Consider the following 26,695-nt stretch of genomic DNA (forward strand, 5'->3'; position numbering starts at 1 on the left):
TCACGTTTTTTGTGACAATTGAATTAACACTTCTTATTTTGCAATAAATCAGAAATAAATGTTGAGTAACAACTCTAATTAAACTTGCCTGACTTTCATTCATGCAGCAAAAAATCCATATGAATCAATTTATTTACCTGAAACAAAGAAATATTTTTATTAATTTATTGCAAGAAAAAATAATTAAAAAAATATTTAATTAAATCGTAACAAAACTCCTGAGGCGTTTTTCCAAAGCTCAGTTTTGGCGATATTTCTTGCGGAACGAAAGTTTGTTATCGACCTTCAAATAAAACTTTGATCTCGCAGATCTCGATACTGTACAGTCAATTGGATACGCGAATACGCAGCCTTCGATGTAAATTCCCCAGGAGAATCCCCTGGAACTCAAGCCGAAACTCGATCGAAACTTGCAATTCACAACTTTCGACGCGACTCAAAGTCGCAAACCATAAAGAAAACATACAACGCGACAGCGCTGAGCTAACAAGAAAACTATAACTTTTCTGCCTCATTCTCGAAGACCTGCGGACCCGTAGAGACACTGTTAATTAAAATTGAATATATAAAAGAGGCACAGAACCGAATAGAATCAATAAAACTTTATGATCGCAGCGCTCTGTCGATGGAATGTTTCATTTTTTTTACGTAGGCGCCCCCAAGGAGCCCGAAAAAACCATACAAAAATTATGCATTACGAGCGTGGCGAACGCGTTAATATGCAGAGCGTCTTGGGTGATTGACCTGTCTTCGAGCAATTAGTACCGGTACGTGAAAGAGTTTTCGGTTAAATAAATAAATATTTAAACATTTGTCTTGTTCGTTTCCAAGCCGGAGACAGCGGAGACGTTCTCATACGTTCAATATTCACATCACCGTTCATAAACACGCGCAGTGTTTGTTCTCGACATGCTTTAAGCTGAATATTATTAAAATAGACAAATTTGCTAAATATTTTATGTGCAAAAGTTAAAAAATAACAACTTAAGGCATAATATCTTAATAATTAAAGTTTCCAAGTTTTCAAGTCAATATCCTCGGCAAACAAGTAAAATTATCTATGTTGTGAAACAGTGAAACCTAACCCCAGTTAAATCTGCAGCTAGTTTTGTTGCAGTTTCGCAAAACTTTCTATTATGATTATGATACGGCATATGAAACACAAACCTTGAAACTTGGAAACATTGAGCCGCCTGAGTAATATTTTACAACTAATATAAATAAACTTTACGGCGCAAATGAATATTCATAAAGTTAGCAAACATACACAAAAGTTTATTTGTGGCACTTGGTCTACGTTTATGTCTATGACAAACCAGATTCGCACTATAGCATCCGGTTCCGGAAAAGCAGCACAACAACCCGACCCTCGATGAGCGCATTATGTCACTCGATGCGTGTTTTATGCACGGAAAGCAGTATATTCGACGTAAATTATTCCGCAACAACTAAATAATTCACATTCCTGTATCTCCCATGCACTGGTTTGCCTTTGCATCTCTAGTTTTTCGAACACATAGTTGCATTTTATGCTGGAGATAAAGTGCCACTTGTAGTCGACTACAACAGCCGCATGCGAGGTGTCACTTTTATGCGCCGGATCTTCTTCGTTATGGTCCGCCGGCGGTGACCGGATTTATTATTTACGCGATAATAGTAAGCAATGCAAGAGCATAAATAGAGCTGGTCGACGTACAAAAAAGCGGCATAAACACCCTCTATTACAAAGACGCGCACGACAAACGGGTAATATTTATGGCGGCGATTAATTAGTTTTTCATGCCACGGAAATGTGGCATGGCATGGCTTATGTTTTACGCCATCCTGGTACACTTTGTTCTCCTCTAGGTCTAGATAAATAGTGGTGCAATGTTTTGGAAACGTGTTAGCACAACAAATACATGTCTCCCGCAGCATAGAATTCAAAATTAGTTGAGAACTCTACTTAACTGGTTTTTAGTTTTTAGACAAACGCAAGGCGTGTGTAACTAAACCTGTTTGTAATGAAAACTTTACAAACGACTCGAAAAGAGATAAATCTCAATGTGGGTACAATGTTTTCAAAACGACGATGTCAGATCTAATAATGGCACTTCTGATAACAAATAATATCCGACGTGCAAACAGAAAATCCCGTCTCGCAATTTAATTTCATAAATGTGAAGAACGTAGATATGTTGACTAGAAACCGAGTTCAATATCCTTTGTTTGTGACATTCCTGATGGTTGTAATTGATCGGAGCTACTTGAACGGCTCGATAACGTCCAGGTAAGCGTCGTTTAAAATATCATTTCCTTGATTGATAACGAGCGCTATCGTTTCGCAAATCCGAACTCGATTGCGAGCTCCACAGATCAGATTAAACCGTCTCGCCTTTCAGCGTTAAGTAGTTGTGACGTTTCCTATAAATACGCTAATAAACCACCGGTGAACGCCAGACTAGTTCAGAAGGAAACACACGAATGTGCTTCAGAACTTTACTCGCAATTGCGAGTTGCAGTCTGTCGAGCGCGGCGAAGGTAAAGCTCGGAAACTTATAATGCGAGTACGTATAAAATACAATGGTGTGCGGAGCAAGTTTGTAATCCGATCGCGATCGAGAAGCGAGTGTGAGGTGAGATTCGAGCGTGTGCATGCGAGGCGAGATGTAGGCGTGCGTACGGTTAATTCACCGCGACCGAATAATGCACGGCGTTGGTTTATTCCGCAATCCGCCATCTGCAACAAGTGTTTTAAACCCAAGTACTAGTAATCTGCAGGACGTAGACTAATACCAACATCAAACAAACAAAAATCCCCTTGGAACTACTACTTCCGGTTAATTATTCCAACGCTTGAGTTGCGGTGCAAGTGTCGTACAATAGCCCACAACGAAGTACCCTGCATTTTCCATTCAAATTTTGCAATATGTAAAATTTCAATATTCGATTTTATTAATCACCAAGTGCATTACGCTTCATGTAATACGCGCATTCACGCATTGCCGAATATTTTCCAAGCGTTTACATATTAAAGCGACTGAGGCATGGCAACGCATAACGCATATATGTAAATTATTAACTCTTTTCGTACGCCCACGCAGCCGTCAACGATTGTAACATTCAACACACGGCAATGAAATAAAATATCAATATTTATCGACGTAATAACGCATTGTGTACTACCGGCCAGCAGGTCGTGCGTATGCGCACACATGTGTGAGCCGCGCGCGTTTTCATCTTCGTCTCTCCAGCTGGGCGACATTTGAATTGGAAATTCCTTCGCCCAGAGTGAAGCGTAGAGGATAGATTCAAGTAGATATATATGAGTGTGTATAATGTACGCAACTGCGTGCGATTGTGCGTCGACGCATTTATTGGCGCTTTATTGGTCGTTATATTGTTGTACCCGTCTGCCGTTATTGGTTTTCGACTGAGTATAACATTGCCAAACATTATTAAAAGTGTAGTGGCACTCAAGGTTTAAGATAAATATCACCAGTTAAAATGATATTTGAACATCTATCATCATAGGTACCTTAATATTTGATGATTTATTAAAAATTCTAGGATAAAAAGACATTTAAGGAAATTTTCTTCGAATTTATTCTTTCAATCTTCAAATAGTAAATTTCCTAAACTTAAAAAAATGAATTCACGCAGGATATTTAGAAATGTGTTTGCAAAATTTTTATTAGCTTGTACAGACTCAACTGGCCAAGTCGTTGCATGTTGTACTTACCTAATAATGTTTTTAATATGACTCGTAACTTGTCGCGCGACCGTTACGGCGTAATTGTTATGGTTACTGCCGCTAGAGCCATTAGCAATTATTGCCATGGCAGCCGTGGCTAATCTGTATCGTATGGTTGTCTTACTTGCATATTATGCGTTTAGTTCTTGTCTGCACTTTACATTCGGTATGCGGTCGCTGGGCGGCGATTGCGTGCGCTTAATTGTTACTTATTGAGCGTCGAATAATTCCCCGCGACCACACGAGTGCAGAGGAGATTATCTTGCCGGAAAGATGTACTGAAATATTGCGTTATATACTACTTAAGATTAATTAAATCTCATGACACTGCAGTCAACAATAAATAAATCAATGAATGACAATGTTTTTAGGTCGCGCTCCACAAACATTTTTTATGGAAATCGCCGACAAAGTATCGACTTTGTAATTTTCTAAAAGCGCAGTCAAATGACAAGAAAAGATCAAAGGATGTCTAGAATTTCGTCCTACACGTAACTTGCAACATTCATAACACAGTTGTTTGATTTTTTTGGCTTGTCATGTTTCATTCGGAAACACATTTTAAGTAATTTACCGACAAATATAGAAACGCGTTCAGTGTTTGCTTTCTCCTGTAATTTAGCTTACATTACAGACCACGCGACTTTGGTTTGCGGATATGAAGTAATAACACTAAAGTTTAAAATAACGCGTTATTATTTTTGCACCCAACTAATATAAAGCAAATATACGCGGTGTAAAACGACGAGTTCGAGAGCAAAACAATATTTTCCTATGCGACGTAAAGCTTATTATATAGGATTTCTACCATATTTGGATAAAGTCATACGATGTAAAACTGTATGAGTAAACTCGACTGGACGCGGTCGAGATTCAAAAGTATCGCTCCGCATCTGCGCTTGCAGCATAATTATAAATGAGTACGACGCGAATACGATTATTGCGCCTCGCCAAACTAGCAGCGGTGACTTTGTTGTACCGCAAACGTAAAACAAGTCATACACTCGAAACGTACGCATATAAATAAAAACGTGGGCTACGTATTATATTGCAATCTGAGTATTGTCATTTCACATTTTGCACATATGCAGAACAGAAAATCTAAAATATAATCCCAATGTATTTCAATTTAATGTTTAGTACAGGACACAGGAGACACAAATCAAAATTGAATGAAAATTTTGTAATTACGCCTAAAGATTTTCAACTCTGGTTTTTGTCTCCACAGGACTTTAACTCAGTCATTGGGAATACCCAGGTGGTTTGCCCTTGCCCAACATAAATATAATACCTTCACGTTTGCCATAAAATACCTGGATTTGTGTGTCACGTGCGTTGTAACTCAGCGCAGGCACAGTCGTACCTTCACGTTACGTTTTTCGCGATTTCAAGTTACGACGGTCACGCTTTCGATTCTTCTGTCTCGCGGTGATGTGTTCATTTCTTTACAGGCGTTTATTATGTCCCTTTTCCAGCGCCGAAATTCACAAATCCAAATTGACAGCCAAACTGATGACTCGCGGCGAGCCTCAAGCAAATCAACGAATTGACACTGGCTCCAATTGCAAAACCGCGCCGTGAGGTTGACCACAAAATTTAATGTCTTATTGTCGATCGTCAGCGGACCGCAATACTCAATCAAATGACTCAGAAAAAAAAATCATACACACACACACACACATGTAGATACAATGCGTATTAATCATTCAGATAACCGGCCCCTTAAATCAAGCCGACCACTTGCGGTTTCTTTGAAATCTTTTTGACAATATTATTAATTATGCCAAATCTCAAGCCGCCATCGAACATTCAACATTCGCAAATCGTTGAATACAATATTCCGATGATTGTGATTGCAGACGAAGGTAGACGCGTTTCCAAGAGACGAAAGCGTTTGTTATACGAGACTGTTATGTTATTGCTCTCTCGGTTAGTAACTTTATAGAAATTTGCGATAGACATGAGACGCATGTTGCCGAAAGGCGGCCTCTCAAGCTCACGAGTAAATGAGTATCAGTATAGACACCACATGCCGCAGGATGCCTCCGTTCCAGAGTATCAACCAAAATGATCTTGCTTTCAATTTGAAATCTAATTAAACGTCGAAAGCATTATCCTAATCCTATTATGTCTTGTTGTTGACTGCGAATTCGAAATTCTGCCTATACAAGTCTATACTTAGCGAAACTCACAATAAACCATAGTTATTATTTTCTTTACTACCGAACAGAATATACGACATCATTAAAATAATATTTATTAATCAAATTTACAACTATTTGATGATATGTGACCATGTTTTCGGGTGGTGGTCCAAAAAACTTGCAACAAAAGCAGACTCATAAATACTCATGTCAACATGCAATATAATTGCTTTTTGGTAAATATGATATTATGAAGCAAATGATAATTAATCAATCAACAAAGTCGGCGGTATTGAACTGCCCGCGGAGATAGCACACAAGTATAATAAATTACAATCTTAATGAATTTAATGACTGGTTATATATCGGGCAAAAAAAGAAGCCTGCAACTTGATAAACTCTGGCATAATCGGCGTGTGCATTTTTACGGAATTGTGCCCTCTTCGAACTTGTGCTTTCAAGTTATCCGGCGACCAGCTCCATATGTTTGCTGAAAGTACCCAACAAAATCGATACGCAGTTGTAAAAGTTTCGGTCAGTTATGTCTGGCCCATTAGGAATTTCGTGACTTGTACGAAAACTAATTTGGACCAGGCTGTTGGATGCCCGGGGAGTCAAAACTTATAATGCAATACAACCACAACACATGCATTGGAAATTTTGGTAAATAGTTTGGCAGAGAGTCGACGTACAACCAGTGCAATGTCAAAAGTACAAAACCAAACCTCACGGTGCGTAATAAATGCATATTGTTATGTAAGCTGAGGCATAATGTTTCAAAACCGGTCCCTGGATCAAAACCTCAGTTGTTTCATTTCGAACAGTGATTTATTCGATTGCTTTGGTTCTCTTTTTGCGCGCCAGCGTGTAAGCAAGGTAGTTCTGCGGTGTTCCGAATGACGGTCGACGACCAACTTCAGGATCAAGTTAAAGAAGTTAAAAAGAAATACGTTGGATTCATGCCCGACACGACAGGTAAGACTATCAGATCAAGGAATATTTCACCGCAGATGCATTAATGTTGAAACACTAGATTATTTATTATCCGTAATTATGGTAATTAAAATCGTTTAATTTTTTTCTCTTCTTTAAATATCTATTGAATTCTCAGTAAGTAATGACAATTGGTACAACTAGGAAGTGTGATATTCCTTTTGTAAATTCTTGTGGTATAGCATTTTTATCTAAATTATACGCCATGTCCCCGCAATTGAAACGACTGTGAAAGGAAAAACGTTTTTTATTGATTCGTTTCGGGCGTAAACATGATTTAATATTAATATCCTTTGATTTCGACGAGTGTTCTCGTGCCGTGCTTATGTACTACAACTACACAAGTATAGCTTATCTAGAATCCTGCGTTGTGTTGGCTCGAATTAGTTTTTCGACATACCGAACTAAGGTGGAATTAATTACGATCGTTGTTTCCTTCTGCCTCGTCGACGTAGGCCTCGGAGCAAACGCCGCTATATGAATGTCTTGTCGGTTCGTTTTGTATCCGTCTATTATTTATACAATGGGGCGAGGGCAATTTTTGTTGTCGGCACAATACAAAACAACATAAATCAATCATCTACGCCTCGTGATTTATTTCGGGAAAAATGTGTTTCCGATGTCTTTATAAAAACGAGAAAATCGCTGCTAAGGCGAGAGCGACGCGAGATGGTCCAGTGTATACACAGAAGAAGTACAGTTTTCTGCTGGAGTACAATAGAATGAAATACGAATATGAATATTTGAATAAATCATCGAATGGCATGTGCATAAATACTGTTTGTTTAGTTTGTTACATGAATCGATAAATTGTTTACTTAAACACGAGTTTATCATGTCTAACTCGTAGGAAATTTTTAAAAATTGTTAAAATTATTTTAAAGACATTTTAGTCCGGAAAGTTATAATAATAATTAATGAAAATACTTTTAACTTGATTTTTGGCGGAGTAATGAATTTCTGCACAAGTTAAGCAACTTAAGCGCGTCTTGTATAAAGTTCGAAGCCACTTCGAAGCTTAAAACTTTCGTCGCTCCTTGGAGGCTCTTCTGGAGTGCCGTGAGGCGAGAGCGTTGAGACCGTTGTCATTTATTTCCTTGACAATGGCACTCGAAACCGGCATCGTCACGAATCGCTCGTGTGCAGCGGGATGCAATATTCGAAATGAAGAGCCGCAAATCTGCGCCGACAGCGACAGCGCGGCCGAAATCCTGTGCAGCAGTGTAACCAAAACGGTACACACGGCAAAATCACTCCTCTTCGAAGTTCGCGTCGAAAATCCACCGCAACGAAAAGATGCAATTGGACACGTTTGTCCCGTCGCGGCGACATCAGCCAAGACGAATGTCGGCGAGTTTCCCTGCTGCGGTCTGCAAAATCTCCGAGATTAAACCTTCTACTCGACTTAAGTCCTTTTGGGTTTGGCCGAAACTGAGATCGCCCAGCCTGATTCACGCGACGGCGAACTCACTAAAGTACGAAACGTACGATGCATGTCGCGATGCATTTTTATTTTTGCGTTTAAGGCCCTTAAGTGGCATGTAATTTGTTTACGAGCCGAGATAATAATCAAAAACGCCGAAAACACGACGCATTTCGAATGCCAAATGCGAATTTAAGTCGCACGGCCAAAAACACATTCGCTCAGTCCTTTACATTCAGCACGGCGGGAAGTTGAATAGAGTGAAAAAGTATTTATAAGTGTACAGCGCAGAAACTCATGGCGCGAACGCAAAAAAAGCTTGAGCTTTGCAGCTGGAAGCAAGCGGAAAGCAGGAGGAAAAGTACGAAATACACTCGTCTCACTGCGGTCGGTCGTTTCATGCGCGAACGCACTTTTCGACTTTTAAAATGCCATTTTAATAATGCGAGGCGTGAAGTGAAATTGGCCGCATAATATGTACTCATCTATAATGTACCATTTACTCTCTGGAAGCCGCAGCATAAACTCATCGGTTCGACCCACGCACATAAATTACTCATTCAAACGAGCCACATAATTTATGGAGATATGTCGCTAATGAAGAGAGCTCCAGCCAAAAAACAAACACCTAGGTTAAAAAAAAACGAAAGCCATTGACAGGGCAAAATAGAGCGAGAAAAGCGGACAACGACAACGCCGAGCAAACAAAAACGACACGCAAAACATCCGATTGGGAATTCGAAGTGCACTGCAGGAATCTACCTGACCACCAAACGGGCGACTTGGATCCGAACACACAAACGTGTCGTTGTCGTCGACGCGAGTCTCCCGAAATAGTCCTCAAGGACGGAAACCACCGACCAAAATATTTTGTTCTACATTATTTTTAAGCGACCGCCGCAACGTGCAATAACAACAACACAATCATCTGTTCGAAACTATTTCGTGTGCGTTCGTGCGCTCAAAAGCAGAAAAACTACAAAGTTATACTCGTAAAGTTGGCGACGTTGGAATGCGAAAAACTGCAAAGTGAGCATTAGAAACACGATTTATTGATCGTAACACGTTTGACAATAAATCCTATTCGACGCACCGCAAGTATTAGTCGGAGACGGAAGAGAGCACTGCTTCTCAATTAGCGAATGGCAGGATCCAATGCGAGCTTTTATCTTAATTATCATAAAACCGTAACGCGTCGCGTCGAAGTATGCGTGGACTGAATGCGGCCGCGTAGCAAATGAGCTAACGCAGATTTATCATAAATCAAAGACTCGTTATTCCACGCACTTTTGTTCAAATACCATTATTCAGTGCCGAACTAATCAATATTAACTACCAATCAAAAACTTCAAAACCCACAAGCAACGGCGTAAAATAAGCAAAAACGTATTATCAAAATCAGGTATTTATTAAATTTTAATGCAATGCTGGATTATTGTTGTACGGTTAACTTTGTTCAGAAGTTTAGCACAGGAAGCTAAAAACCAACAGTAATAAATTAAAACAGCGCCGAGAGAATATAACTCATCGTCGGAAGCGACGCAAATTAATGAAGAAATCTATGCACATTAAGTGCGTTCACCTATTACCTAAAAGTTTACGCGCTGCGTTCGCCTTCGATTTGGCATCGTCGCTCGACCGCGCTCCATCGGAAAGTAATTAACTTTAATGGGCACCTCGACAACTTCTTTACACTTTAATAACTCTTCTAGAATGCAGTGTGCAAGCAAGCAGAACCATCGAGGTGTGCAAGCAAAGCAAGTGCACACAAATCAATAGTAAAATAAAAGTGTGAAAAAAAAAATCCTATTTCATTTTCTATGCAACAAAATGATCGTATTGGGACATGATATACCGGGTCAAACACACAAAACTAATAATATGATATGATATTGTGTCTGGCATATGTTACCATTGTTATCATCGGCATAAGCGCGATTACGAGCGCGAAGTCTGAAGTCTGGCGTCTGGTCGTTTTTCCATCCAGCGAGCGTACGCGCCGGAATAATCCGCCACTAAAGCGGCGTAAAAAACAGGACGAAAGGGGATTTTGCGCCGCGAGACGAAATAAAACGACGATCGGACACCCTTATTGCCCATAAAAGCATTTGATGCCAACTCCAAACCCGGCTCGGACGATACGGGTACGACCAACACATGTCTTATGTAAATAATCTTTTCTCCTCGCAAATAGACACACGAAAACAAACAACAAAACATCATATACACAGACAGCATTCCATGCTATGCCAAAAATAACTATGCGGTAATAATTGTAGAATTTTATTGTGATCGGAATGAAGGTTCCACAGGTCCACGAGCAAATATGATGCAGTAAATGCGAATATTTAGTTTCATTCGTTTAGAGTATTGTTTGCAATTGCTAGGAGTGGTTGGTGTCTGGTGGCGTCCTGCACGCTTTGCAAAATGTCACAAAACGCACGATTTTGAATAAAACTCGTGAATTATATTGAAAAATGTATAAAATGTGCATTGGGGAAAACGTGCATTTTGCATATATGGCGTTCGCGAATGGTGTCTTATTGTTTGCGCATTTTTCTCCTGCTTGAATGAGTATAAACATGATGTCGCGCAGAAAACTCTGCATCGAGTACGAGTAAAATTGTTTGTTGTATTCTGCAAACTGTCTTCAGCACAAGTCAAGCTGCGCGATAAAAAGTCAGAAATAATTTGATGCGATTTATATGGAGAAACGCAGCCAGCCTGTTGCTACAACAAAACGGGCGTTTTACTGAAATCATAAATTTATTTACTCGCGCAGAGATAATTAAGAAAATGTTGTTCACATTCAGCATAATTACCATAGATAATCTTTTGTTATATGCCTGCGAAATGAACACAAACAAAGTGCCAACATTCCACGTTACACATTCCTTTTAAACATGCAGGATATTTAAATATTTCCCTCTTTCCGCTTCGGATAAATATTAATAATGTGTGTTCAAAAGAGCAGTGCTTTTCATGTCGGACATGTCGGTCGTCGAGTGCGTGCTCGGTGGAAGAAAAAGAGCAAAGTGAATGCGTTATGTAAGCGCGCATTACGTCCAAGGCGACGTCCGTCGAGTGGCGATGAAGATTCCTGCGCGGAGGCGTGTAATTGGCGTAAACTTGACCGCTTTCATGCTTTCAATTTGCTCGCCAATGCGTCCGACGCGCTCGTATGCAAGAACTCCACAATTATACGGTAGCAATCGTGCGTCCAAGTACCTCCGAGTTTATTTTATGAATTAGTTGGCTGGATTTAATAACTCTGTCGAGTAATGGATACCTTGTTAAATAAACGATGCTTAGTTAAAATGTAGAAACCCTCAAGAGGAGAAAAAATTAATTTTTATTCAACGAAATAAGTACATTTTGCTTAATGATATTCAATTCGTTGCAGAAGAGATGATTCTGACATTACAAATAGATTTTTCTCTTCCTCGGTTAACGTAAGAGCAAGACGAATAAAAAAAACTTTTTATCACCCCAAGTCTTCGTGCACGACCGAGCAACGCAAACAGGTCCCGATCCCGTTGACCATTACGTTCGGTCATTAAATATCCGCGCGCTCTCTTATCGAACATATTTATTAACTGGTTTTAGTTAATCTTGCGCTTCGTAATTAATACGAAACCATATGCAGCCTCACCGGTCGAACTTGAGGACCGAATATGTAAATTTCACCGCACCAAACCCAAGTTTATTCTTCCATTTGAAGCTTTATGTGCCCATTAAATTTTGATTCAGTTAAAAATTCGGCCATTTCATAATCAAGTATTTACTTATACGCGAAGGAAACATTTCATGCTTTCAATTTTAATTGATTGCAAGTACGTATAAGCCGGACGGCGTACTAATTGATAATGACATAGAAGTCATTTGAAAAAAATAAAATGTTTCCAAATTGGGGCTTTGGACTTCAGCGTCTGGTGAGTTTGTTTTGATTCGCAGCAGGCACACATTCATTAAAACCGAATTTCTGTCATGACTTCCATGGCGGGCGCCAACTAGTAATTACACGCGGACGAAAACCAGCGCCAAAAAGATACGCCTTGTCAGATAAAGCAGTGAATTTTCTATATTTGGTGGACAGTTTAACATGTAAATAAATCAACCTTAATGCGCACATTTTACGCTCGATGTCTACAAGCGCACACACAGTATATCGTGTGTTATTTACACGTTAGTAAGTATCAAGATTAAAGACAGAAACTGCGAATAACTCACAGAATCACGTGAAACAAAACCAACATTACTAGTACTTGTTTGCGTCTTATTTTAAGAACATATCGCAAAAATCGCAAGAGTACAATAATTCCAACTTTAATTAACTCTCTTGGCACGGCGTAAACTTAAACTTCAATTTGCTTCACATGTTACAGTTCTCTGCAGCGATTTCATGGCTGCAGGTAGGCTCAAACTCGCTCTATTCATGAATAATAGTTAATGGTTTATTTACGTATGTGTGTCGCGAATAATGGATGCCGGACGGCGGCATGTCGCAAACCGGCGGCTTTCTGCGAGAAACGTTCCGGCGAATTTCATTCAAAACTACTTAATGAATTGGAGCGCGGCGCGACGAACGCGAACGATCGAAAATAAAACATTCCCCGGCGCTGCAAAACGAAAAGAAAAAAAACAAGCAAACAGAAATCTAGTTGAAACAAAACAGCGAAAACAGTAGAAATGAATTAAAACGAAACAAAGAACTTGTGGAACAAAGTAAACAATTAAATGATCGGAAGGTTAAGGTACTGGTGCTTTCAAACTTAAATTAATTCTAAGGCCCAACCGTTTAATTTTAATTGTTATATTAAATTTATCACTGATTTATGTTATTTATAACCAATTACTCGCTGATGATTTAATTAGATTGGCATTCGTCCAAAGTATGTCCATTAAATTGATAATGTACAATACTCGTAAAATCATGTCAAATAAACAATTAGATCACCATTTAAATTTGTTTCTCGTCAACTTAAACTTAAACTATGCCGATGAACTTTACAAAACCAACACATACTCGTATAATAACAATCCTCAGTTGAACTTTCTTACAAGGTAACGCAGCGTGCAAAAAAATAAATTCTAGTGTGGCGCCTAATGCTATTAAAATTAATTTATGTATATATTTAATGATTATAAATGCATACAAAAACCACATTAGAATTATATGTACATGCACACTTAAGTGTGTTAAATGTCGATGTTTTTGTTGACGTTCCGCGTTCGTTAACATTTAGATAAAACGCAGTAATGCCTGCAAATATTTACATAAACAATATCATTTATAACTTAAATTTACACTTGAAACTGATTAAAATAAGCAAATGTTTAATTACGTCGATTAATTTGACAAATTTAGAGTTTTAACAACCTACGTATTTCTTTTTTATTACGAATCAAAATTGATGTTGAATGATTAATTTCGAAATTATAATAATGTTGAATTAATGACCCCGAGACAGCAATTAACGCAAACAATTTATAATCCGTATGTATTGGCTATAGATTTCAGTTTGTTAGGAATGGTTAGCCGTGGCCCGGCAAAGATATCGATTGTATCATGGCGCACCCGAGCGGCGAAAAACTCGAGCGGTTTGATTTAATTAATTTCAAGTCTTCAACCGGTGTCGATTTCCTAACTAACTTCGATGCCTGTAGGTATGCTCCGGACGTATTTGTTTTATTAAAGTTGGCAAATCGCGCCAAGCCGTCAGCCCGGATTCGCATCAAGCTCTCTGGGCGCTGGAGCTCTGATTCGTCGACATGAGAATTGATGCGGTGATTGATTTATACGACGCGACGCAACGAACGATATTGCCACGGAAATGTAGACAAAAAAGTATGTAAAAAATACAAAAATATATATAAATCCAATCTAGGCTGTGACAATAAAAAACATATTTGTTACAGCATCACAATGCAATTGTGAAAGAGTGTCATATTTTGCGAAAACAAAAATCTAATCAAGATCACAATTTTACATCAATCGACTTTTCAACGAAAATATTGCCAAATATATCGCGCTAACACATTTTCAATGTAATCTAGTTTAATATTAATTAATTCGATCGGATTCTAGTTGAATTTATCGATGAATGGCGAGCGATAACAAAGTATCGTCGAATTTAATTAAAAGTGGTAAAATTTTATGTGCAAATGCTATCTATCGTCATTGGCTGTAAAGCTTGCGTATCGTGTCCTCGTAAATAATAAAATAAACAACAATGTCGAGCCGGTGAGCGAACAGGAGAACAGGTTCACGTGCGCGTCGTTGCTGGATGGCATAAAAAGCGTCAACATGGATACATTCAAGCTCGATAGAGCATAAAAATTCAAACTCGATATGAATACATTTAATAAGCAAAGTGAACAAAAGCTCGACTTTTTATAAAAGCAACATTTGTCTAGTGTCAGTTACAGTGGACGCCAAATAATAATGAATGTAATCTGGTTAAATTCCTGGGAATTGTCAAAAAAACCTTTTATTTTAAAATTTTTAGTAACAGGCTTGAAAATAATTTAAAATAAAACAGAGATCCAAAGCGGTTAGATCCTAAATTACCAGAGGAATCAATTAATCTTGCGTAATTAAATTCTACTCGATTGATGAATTAATCGACAAGTGAAGTGTAGCGAAGCAAGTAATAAATGTAGGTCTAGACTTGGCATGTGTGCGGTTCTTGACAGAAGTTTGCGACACATCCTCGCACTTCAACTTACTCATCTACTAATGCAGTGTGCAAGGACGATACACTTGACTGAAGAAATGAATTTCATTCTGCTCGAGTACTAAGATAAAAAGTTAAAAACTTAAATGAAAAACTTCAACTTAATGAAAATTTCTATATCAAAAGTGTATCTACGCAAAATGTAATTTACTCAACTTTTAAAACTTCAATAGCGGCGTCTAGCATGAAATTAATAAATTATGTATGTAATGTGTTTTGTAATTCGGTATTTATTAGATACCGCCAAAAATAGCCAAACTAAATTGGTGTCAATAAATCAACGTCCAATATTATTTCTAAAAACGTCTATTAATAATTCCGTAACAAAAACAACTACTTTTATAGTCGCAAAAAGAGAAATAAGCGAAATAATAGTAGCACTTAAAAAATAAATTTAACGTTTAAGACTTCTTTTTACTCGCAATTATGCTCAAGATAATTTATGCCGAATGTAATTATCTTATGAAAAACAAGTTTGGCGCGTTCCACTCAACAGAAAAAAATGGAATATGATTAGTTGATTGTTGTTACAAATTCGTCGACAAATTTGATTTATTTTTATTATGTTTTGAAACACCTTTAAATAACACCTGGAATATTATGTGACTTGCGCCCCGAGCTCCAGTTGATCGCCATTCGAAGCGCAAAAACCGCCCGAAAAAAAAAGTGATTAAGAACAGGAGGTGCTAGCAAAATAGCAAATTAACTTCGGCGTTGGCGACTCGACCCGATATTGCTCGCAGCCGCCGCGAGAGCACACAATAAAACGTCGAGAGCGAAGAATGAGAGGATTCTGCACGCACAACGGCCAAGCGAACAACGTCTAATTTATGCGCCAATTATAAATGCCGGACTAATTAAAAGCGTTTCGTAATGACATCCGCCAAAAAAAAAACACCAAGAGAGCGCCTTACAATCGCCGCCGCTGAAGATTTATCATTTTTTGCACGGCGCATTTTTCGTGTTTGCGGTTTATGAACTCTTACCGTGTCCGAATTGCGAAAACAAATAAAACATCTCTGTCGGTTTTAATTGGTTTAGCGCTTTAAAACGCTTAAATTTTTCGCCAGCGATAAATTGATGATTTGGAACGCGTCCACCACTCGCACAAATCGGCCACACTCGAAAGCTCTCGAAAGTAACGAAGCAAATTGGCTTCGAACGCGAATTTTGCTTTATGACTGGAGATAAGTTTGCGGAGACCGCGTAAAATAAAAACGAAACGTGGTGCGAAAGGTGAGCATTTGCATAATAACGAAACCGGCAATTATCATATAAACGATTCGCGAAAAATGAATAATAATAAATCTAAGAGTTAGGCGCGCATAGGAGCACAGTCGGCTGCCTCTGAGAGCTTTCGGTGGATATGGTCTCGAGTGAGAGTTGAGGCGGAGCGCAGTCAGCTCGAAAGCCTTCACCGACCTCAACAGTTCTTCTCTCTGCATAATGCCCGACGAGCTTTTTGCGATAATTTATTATCACGACGTATCGCGGTTTTGCATTCGCTCCTGCTCGTCTAATATTTTTTATTCTATAAATCGTAATGAATGAGCTTACAGGTTCAAAGAAAGCAGAAAGTCAAGAAAAATACCACGTATAGAAAGTGAAATTAATAATACCTACCAATTCAGTTCATTAAATTGTTTCTTTTATCAATTCAAAACTAAATTCACGAGAAAATTGTTTGATTTTCAATGCAGGTGGCCGAAAAACACAAAAAATCGTGATCATAAAGCGTTGGTTTGAATTCACTTGAATTTTAACAACGCTCAAGTTGATTTTATATGGGCTGACCATATATGGCATGATATTTTTTACTGCGCAATGACCATCGCATTTGCGTAGACTTTTATGCGTGCACAACGACAGGAATTTGTGCGTTTTACGTTGCGATATATAACCTTATGGCGTATTAATAAATGATATAAATTGCGTAAACGCGCCTTACATCTAAAGAGACGCACTTAAACGCCGCGCGATTAAAATGCAAAGAGACACACATTTAAATGTTTTCGATTTATGCGATGGACAATAAAAATATTTATGCGCCTATCTTCGACGTCTGTTGTCGGCCGCTGCGCAAATGCGTGCGATCGTTAAAAATTATTTAAAAATTTTTATGCGATTCATTAAGTTTTTCCGCTCGGAATCAAAGTGCCGCGAATGGCGCTCGCAATAAAATCCATCGAATTTCGATTTAATTAAGTCATCAATATTGGAATCAGAGTACCAGGGTTAATAAATATTAATCCTAGTTAGGTAGGCATCTACTTTGAAGCTGTTTTCATTAAAACCTGCGTTCGAGAGAGTAATTTTTATTTAATAGCACAATCTGAATGAAAAAAATATATTATAACGCAGATAAAAGTGGAATCGTGAAAGAGAAGTTAATTATTTATCAATAATTCGTAATAAAAAGCAGAAATGTGCCATTAAAATTGATAGCAGAAGCAATATATTATAGCAATATTAAGCTTTAACATTAACACAAAGTAATATCTTTAAAAAACGTAATCCGAGTGTAATTTAATGATTTTAATTATAAATGTGCCTTGCAATGGAAAATAAGCTTTGTTGTTTCGCGCAACGGGGACATTATTTAAACGCGCATAATTTTTAACACATAAAAATAAAGGCATAGTACAAAATGTCTCAAAAATCAACACAAAGTAAGTAATTACTTTGCTTAATGGCAGAATATAAAAGAACTAATAGTTTAAGATTTTCAGCTGGTAAATATCTAAAATAATAATTTATAATGTAGGTATAACTAATCTTCGAAATAATTAACAAAAATAATATTTTCATAATTTTTAATATTAAAAATTATTATTATTGGCCCAGTTGAAAACGTTTTTGTTCAATTTTTTCGATTTTTGACATGTTGGTGCGAGCAAATGTCGCTTAAATCGTTTGCGTGTTTATTGTAAAACGTCGAAACGCCAAGGCACTCCCCGACTCTGCTAATTACACCCCGGCGTGCACGCCGACCGCGCCGAAAATGTCCGTCCACAAGCACATGCTGCGTGCCGCCGCAGGAAGAGAGCCCGAGTGCGATTGAAAATCGCGGTGGCACGGAATCGTACTTATATGTCCATTGCGTTTCAATCTGCGTCGTGCGAACGTGCTGAAAGTAATCATCCGACCGTGATAAGATTTACGCGCCACTCAACTGGAGCCGTGAGACGTCGCCTAATGGCAGACACGGAGGAAACCAGCACGAAGGAGGACTACCGACTAAAAGCGTCCGTAAAAAAAAACGAAACCTAACTCACTAAAAGAATTTTTGGTTAAAAATTACAATAATTAATATTTTAACCATGTAATAAAGTATATTATTCACTTGGGAGTAAAATATGCTTTTATAACATATTTTAGGCCCAACTAAAATATATGCGTACCAATTAGGAATGTGCGTGTCGTAGAAAAATGAAACGCAAAAAAATTCTACAGACTTGTACTTTTCGGCTTTAATACTCAAAATATTAGAGTAATTTTACCTTTTAAAACACGATTAGTACTGATACGGTTCTGTGCATGACATGTCACTTTATACCACACACTGTGCTGAAGCACAACCCCTTAATTTAATCGTCCAAAAGGCAGCAATTATTGAATCAAAACCGCACATTTCAAGAAAAAACCCCGGCCAGCACCGTCGAAACATTTAATAAAGAACGTTAACAAAATCAATGTTACCTCGCAGGCATTTAGACCCTCCATTCTTCCCACCCACTCCACATCAGGGTCGCGTGTATGTGTTTTTTCAACTCTATATAAATTTCCCTTTTCCCCTTTGATCTTTTCCTGAGCGGGCGTGGATTCTTACCTGAAACAAATAAATTTTCAGTTAGGAAACTCGTGCTCTCTTATTGTTTCACTTCGGGCGGGGTAACAGATGCCGAAAGAAAATAGAATCCGTGCGCTCTTTTCGCCATTGTGCCGCAAATTCGGGCGTTCGCGACCGCGACACGCTCATTTCTCTTTATTTCTTTTTTGTGGCGGACGCGCGCGCCGTTTTGTTCCGTTCATTCTGATTTAGTTTCAGACACATGCACCTCTATAGAAAAACTACGGCCGAGCCGGACCAGACGGACGCCCACGCGTAAGCCGGCCATCTCGTAAATCACTAATGAAAAACCCACAACAGGAAGCGTTTTAGAATTTAACGATCTCGAAATGCTCGAGCACGAGGCACGGCGCACGGGATAACAATGGGATAAATACGCGCGTGGAATTTTTTTTAGTCCTACAAACTTTACACAAACAATGCGGCTCAGAGTGCAGCAATGCCGAAAATAAAAACAATTTTCATATGATAGCTCAATGAATCCAGTCAACAAATGAGACAAAAAACGCAATACAATTTCAAGCACATAATACAACACATAACTTGCAATGAACTCGCCCATATTGTCGGCCATGACCGTACGAGTACAAGAGATACCAAATATGGACGTTTTGACTTTTGACCGTTAACGGCGCGACACCTTGTAAGTGCCTGGCGGGCGCGCAAAGAGGCATTACGAAATTAAATTAATTTAATTTACGCCTGGTCGAATCGTCCTCTCGAGAAGAATAAAGAACTCGAAACTCGAATTTGGTGTTAACTGTCTGGGGTCGCATCGCCGTAGGTGCGGAGAGCGTGGCGGAAAGAATTGCGCACGAAATTGGAACGAAATGGAATCTTGGCGAAGTTCGACTCGCCGTCGCCGCGACGTCGAGGCGACGCTTTCTTGTCCAGGAGAAAACTCGGTTAGTTTTGCTCGCCCGCAACTGCGTTACGAACGCACGTACGCCTCGTATCAATGGCGAAAAAGTTAAATTGATGTTTACTTTTACAATCCCATGGCGCCGCTGCGAGGACTACATCAATTTATCTCGAGTTGTAAGTACAATTAACCGAAAAACACGATCGAGTGTATACTCGCCGCCTGCCGGAAGTGTCAGGAGGGCGAATAACACGTTGTTCGATCAGAAAAGTCACGCGAAACTCTCGGAAAAGTTCAATTGCGTGGTAGCAGACAAAATTTAATAAAAACTATTATTTCTCAGCCAAGATACCACTACACTATCAAATTTGATTTGTTCGATATCATTTTCAGGTTATAGAAATTTATCTCAATAAAACACAAAAAATGTTTTTAGCGTCTTGTAAATTGCATCATTAGACGCGCATCAATAAAACATTAAATTTACTACCGATACCATATTAAAACATATGACAACATCATTATTTATTTTTAGTTTTGCGCAGGTGCTGAAATCATAAATCAATGGGCAACTCGAATAATTGAAGATAATTCGCGAACCTTTTGGAATTCTTACAACTATGTGACAATTTATTTAGTAACATAACTTGCTTGAAAATACGATGGCATTTAATATTTGCACGAGTCAACTGTACATATTTCAAACTTCGTGTTATATATTCAACTGGCACGAATCAGCTGATTTCGTAGCCCAGTGCTATTAATATACTCTCACTCGATTACACGCGGTAACAAAACAGCCAAGCACGCCGAATCGCCTCGATGTTCGCATTAAACGAAAGCAAAGCGGAATAGAAATAGCTCGTCAACCAAGCAGCCTGCTCAATTTGCGCGATCAACGGATGCATCTCTCAACTACGCCAAGGTCCGCGCCAGCTGAAGGTCATTGCGTCCTTAAATTACAGATGCGCCAATACAAAACCTCACATAAGTCATATAAATGTCGCGCAGTGTTGGGTTTCGTAACGTTTTACAACGTTTTATTAACTTTTCATATCGCTACTTTATCGTGTCGTTTCCTCAATGAATTGATCGCCGCAATAAGTTGTAAATTCTGGCTTCGCGCGTATTGAATTCCAGCCGGGGATAATCGCGAAGATTCACGCTGCCGTCGCGGCAGGCTCATAAATAGCTGGTTTACACGTAATCGATAAAAGTCAATGCACACACAGGTTCGACGAGCACGCGGCGAAGCGAACGGGGCAATTATATCGCTAGGCGCCAGTCGATGTGTACAAATACTCTGACCACTAACCAGCGAAGCCAGCGGTGACCAGTGAGCAAACTAACATTTCTCTATTTTCATATTCATACGAGTGTGTATCGAGATGCTCGACGGGTGTACCTATTGACCAACTCATGCTCATCGCCGCAAACATCGCCAGCCAGGAGGTGAAACGTGAATGTCAACATTTTAGAAAAATATGTGTAAACATGCGACGTACACTTGCAATACGCCGTGGAACGTCGATTAGCGGTCTCGTGTTTGTTTATCCTTTTAATTTAGAAGCAAAGCTAGTATTTTTTGTGATTTTAGTTTTTTTTTGCTGCTGTGAAATTAAGTTATATAAGAGAAACATGGTATGACGTCTACAAGTTTCATCTTTTAATTTATTAAGTTTTTGCGATGACAGCGTTGTCATCATTAACATTTTTCGCACTGTATTTCATTATATAAATAAATATTTGCACATTTTACATCCAATGAATTTTTGTGGCAAACCAACTTAATTAAAAATAAATTACAAACACATTTACAATATTGTGCGTAGCAAACTATAACCAAACAACATTTTTTATTCCGGATGTGTGTTTGCGGTGCATTTGAAATGCACGCGGAATGTTTACGCACGTACAAAACATTCAGAGAAAATACGCATGTAAAAGTAGAAAAAAGGAATTGTTATTCCATCGACAGTGTCATGTCGAATTAGTTTTTGATGCGAATTTATATTGCCGTGTTGTGCAAATCGGCTCGTCGGCTGTTTGTGTTGTTATACAACGCTCGCTACAACACGTGAAATGTAAGTGTCAGGATCAATAGTTTCAAATTGCGTGATGTGCCTTCATTCTGCCCGTAGGAACATTTCGATGATTAATAATACTGAATGTTGTAAGTTATAAACAATATAAAATAATAATAATCCAACTAAACACCAATAAACTTTCATATGTTTAGATTTTGCGTGTTTATGTTTTGCAATAATGTTGCAAAAATGAGAAAGCTGGTAAATTATACGCAATTTTTGATGAAGTAAAAAAACGCAAGTTCTGTAATTTCAAATATACGATGCATGAGTCACGTTCAAAGGTTGCAAAAAATTAAATTGGAATGCGCGGATTATTCGATTTTGTACAAACCAACAACTGTGGAGGCTTATTTCTGAAAATATACCGAGCTTAATCTAGATTAATTCGAAACCGTGCATACAAACACAACCTCATTTCCCTCCCCGAGAAAACACGAAATCCCTTTTCAAAGAATTCCATTTGTTTATAGCTATAATAATTTACGAAACTAGCAACATCAATAAAGTTTTTTTCTCGCCTCGAACACGCGCGCATTCCCAATGTTGTAATTAATCGCATTGTTGCAATGTTAAAGTCATCGCAAGCTCAGAATTAATTATTAAAACATGCAAACTAAGAGCGGCGAGTATGTATGCGGACAATAATGAAACGCCGATGCTAATTAGCAATTAAAAACAATTAATATGCGCGCCTGCGGTCGATTAAGCGTCTATTAACGACGTTTAGTCAGAACGGGTGTCGCCATGCTGATTGCGCTTGCAAACATCATCATCATAATTGCTGGGGGCCGGCACATCATCTCATCAAGTGTATGTATATACACGCTTTTTTTGTCTTTCCAATGGAAGCTGTCATGACATGTCATGTGTCGGGCTTGGTGGCATTCATCAACATCGCATTACTTACCTACCACACGCAGACGGATTAAACTTATTTACTGTCGCGAAGATGAGACGTCTTGCAATTAAATTTATGTTCGTATCAGTTTATGATACGCAAGACACTCTAGAAGTGCGAATGTATGAGTCAGTGCTATCAATGAGGCAATAAACTTGGCAAACCTTGGGTGGCTTATGGTATGGTGAATCAATTAGACATTCTTAAGACGCCATTAGGATTAAAAAAAGCTTTGGACCTATATTACATGTAATTTAAAATTTAATAGTTTTATGATTCGTTACGAAATAAAATTATGCATAAAATACACTTCTGAAGAATCGATCTGTTCATTTTCGCGCGAGTGCACGTAAATCGTTTGCATCATTGTACACATGTTGCAAATATGAAATACGACATAACATAAACGTAAACGCCACACTAAGTATCCTTAATGGCGCTCGCGGCCAATACAACAAGCTTAAGTGCACATTGCACGCGCCACACGCGCCTAACCTCTATTTATTCATTGCCACTTTGCACTTTGCGATTATTAGCTATACGAGAGCCGAATGTCCTGTAAATTAAGGCCCATAAAATTCGAATCGGAATGTTCCATCAAACATAAAATACTCAGTACTAATTTTCAATCACGCGCGAATCAGAAAGATATCATGACAAATTGTTACTTACATATACAACATACAACAAAGTAAGCTGTTGCCTATAATTTCATACATCACTTATGACGCTCGAGTTCTGGACGCGTTTTATGTATTTATTATTGGCCCATCGGCAATTGCTTATACATTAACATCTATTGATCTCGCCCCGATAAGCCTATAAATTACGCTCGGGTATCATTATCTATTGGCAATCTATTCGCGCCGCTGCCGCCGATCTTCGCGTTCGCGGCGCATTTTGGGCGTTCGAGTCCATGTGTAAACCACGATACCGGCACCACGTAGATTACATTACGCGCATGTATATTCCGGTCACATTAATGCACTTCATCATTCAATGTTTGGTGCTCAATGGAGGCGCTACTTAAAGCGATTAGTGGCTTTCTGCATTACTAGACGACCCACGACCTACGCCACTGGAGATTGACGCAAATTGTGTTTGTAGTTATTTCATCCGATGTCGCCTACCAATTAGTAACACAAGTCCACAATTACACGTGTAGTGCATTAATTGCACTTAACTATAATTAAATTCACATTATAATGCAATACGATACATTTTACTCGATTGTTATGGTTTGCGAGACATTCAGTAGAAATAGCTTTATTTAGCCCGCTAGCATTTAATATTCAGTACGTGATTGTCAATAAATTTCATTTGTTCGACATTGATATTCAATCTAATCGTAGGCATCGACTGCGATTACACTTCCAGTGTGCTCCAGTGGTGATGATTTTTTTGGTCATCTCCACTTATCGCAATTGTTCTACTCTCCAGCATAGTTCAAATTCACGTCCTACTGGTGTTCGCTAAATGAACTACATTGAGCATTGAGCATTGATTGAAACCATTTTTTGTTTGCTGTTGTCATTCGATACACAGTATACGCGTGAGCGGCGACTCCGTGCTTGTTTGATGTTAATGAACAAAAAGCGCGCCAGTTGGCGTAAACTAAATTAATTAGACGCCGACCGCCGAAGCAATCCGTGCGGGCAGCGCATGCTGATATTATGTACACGCACGAAACTGCGGAGAGCGTGCGGTCGGGTGAATCCTGGTCGTGGATTCAAATTGGATCGCTTTTTGTCGGTCGCTTGTCGCACGCCGACCAAAACGCAATAGGAATATTTCGACAAATTGGTGATCTCGAATGGCAAAATTAATATGCTGGGAACTTTACACCTAGCATTCAATATTCGAATTTAGTCTTTATGTTTGTTGACTTGCTACCGTTTGGAATTACGTAAGCGTGAATTTGTTAGTATGTAATTTGTCTATGAATTTATAGCGTTAGGAATAACGTAATACAAAATTCCGCCATGCCGAAACTATTAATTATAACGAATAATTAAATCTCAATAAACTTATAGTGGGCGGTCTGTTAATTTTGATTTAAGCAAAGATTTACACACGTATTTTGTAAAACAGTTTAGTAAACACCAGATAACATCAAACTAATGAATTTGCGCTGCTGTAAAATAACAATCAACCAACAAGGTTACAGAAACATAAATCTAAAATTTAAAAATTGTTTCTTATACTTTGACATGCTCCATTATCCTTTATCAAGCGTATTAACCTAGTTACAAGTTACACGCTTAATAATAGTGTATCAACACAAAACATGATAAGAAAACCAAGTCAAATAAACTGGAAAAATGCAAATGCCGACATCTTCAATTTCATATTTATCATTTTTCATAAAACTATAATCTAGTACTTGAAGAATCTGTGTCACACATATGCACATAAATCGAACAATGATTGCAATTACGTTAAAGTGCTTGTATGCACATACAATCAATAAAAATCAAATCATAATAAATTGTAATGGATGCTAATATTATACGAAATGGCCCAAGCTGATGTTATGAAATGTTTAGACTGCTTACAAAATACAACGGGAATATAAATAATTCATTATGAATCAAATATTCCAGTGATTAACGATGAGTAAATCTTTTTTATTAAACTTATACTAGCAATGTCGATAACATTTTTATGTAGTTTATACTTCTATGAACCGGTATGAACTCAAATACCAGGCAAACTGATGCTTCTATGTTGGGTATCGCAAACAAAAGTTATAAAATGCGTACGCAACAAATTTTTCATTATCTCACACAGGTTATTAACATTGCATTCCTAAATGACGCCCGTGTTTAAATATTTTCGTACGCAAATTAAATATAGTATCAGAACAGCAACACATTGTTGGCTTCTAGGACTAGAGATAAATGCAATTAAAAAATGTGTAGATAAGATTTGAATTGGGTAAAAATTAAATGTAATGTAATAAAAAATATACGAGTATAATATAATATATATTAGCTGATATGAATTATGCAATCGGAAGTACGATATCTGTCAATGTCAATGTCAACTCAATAAATACATCCGCCATCCACGCAATAATTGCACATATGCTTTTCTGCACAAAGCTGCTTGTACTTGATATAATATGTATAACATGCGTACGATATTTCTAAATATGCTCCATATTTATAACCGATTCTCGCACATGGCGCGTGACAGATGACATATCGTTCGCGAACACGCATCAACGTGGTAAAGGTCATGCACGTTACACGCGCGCGCGCCGCTCAATGAGTTGAATCCCATATACGGGTAGAATGCCTTTGTAGTCGCCCGCAAATTAATTCATTAAAATTTACGACAATTAGCTTTAAAGACCGTCAATTACTCTCTTTCGGCTTGCGAAGCTGGGATAATTCTTTACTAACTAGACACACCACAAACATGTTTATTCAAGCTTATTAATATTAGCATTGCTATATAACACGCTAAAAATAGACTTCGCTGCAAAACCAGGAATAAAAAATAAGAAATCATTGAGATAAATGAGTACAAGTTTTTTTGAGCTGAGAATGACAAATACCTGAGAAACTTACGCACGAGGTGAACAATTACTTCGATTAATGGTCTGTAAAAAATGTTATCGTAATAAAATTTCTTATCAAACGGTAAATATAAAAGTAGAGAACTATAGTGCTCCATTGCAAAATAATTACAAAGTCGAGATTGTACATGTTTCTCCGTAATATTGTTATTTTTTCTGCTTACGTTATCTCCACATTCCTGAGATTCCAGTTTGTGTAAAATTTTACTACCTATTTTTTGAACGGTTTGGAAAACTCGCTATTCTAGGATGGCGTCAACATTCACATTCAGTGACTGAGTACAATAACAAATAAAACCATAACACTAACAGCTAATAACTCGTTTTGTGATAATTCTATAGTCCATTATGCGCCAAACGGATAATAATTATGCGACGTTAA

The 26,695-nt window shown here is 38.2% G+C and overlaps 1 protein-coding gene across 4 annotated transcripts in view; it reads right to left on the reverse strand.

Annotated features, from left to right (window-relative positions):
- The window catches only part of LOC135793685 (cysteine-rich motor neuron 1 protein-like), a 143,452-nt gene that overhangs the window by 40,522 nt on the left and 76,235 nt on the right, over positions 1–26,695 (reverse strand). The gene's annotated exons all lie outside the window — the stretch shown is intronic.

Source organism: Atheta coriaria, unplaced genomic scaffold, assembly GCF_025399875.1.
Source record: "Atheta coriaria isolate IRGN ID8LTWV9N9 unplaced genomic scaffold, Caltech_Dcor_3.1 hic_scaffold_6_pilon, whole genome shotgun sequence".
In the NCBI taxonomy this organism is placed as follows: domain Eukaryota; kingdom Metazoa; phylum Arthropoda; class Insecta; order Coleoptera; family Staphylinidae; genus Dalotia; species Dalotia coriaria.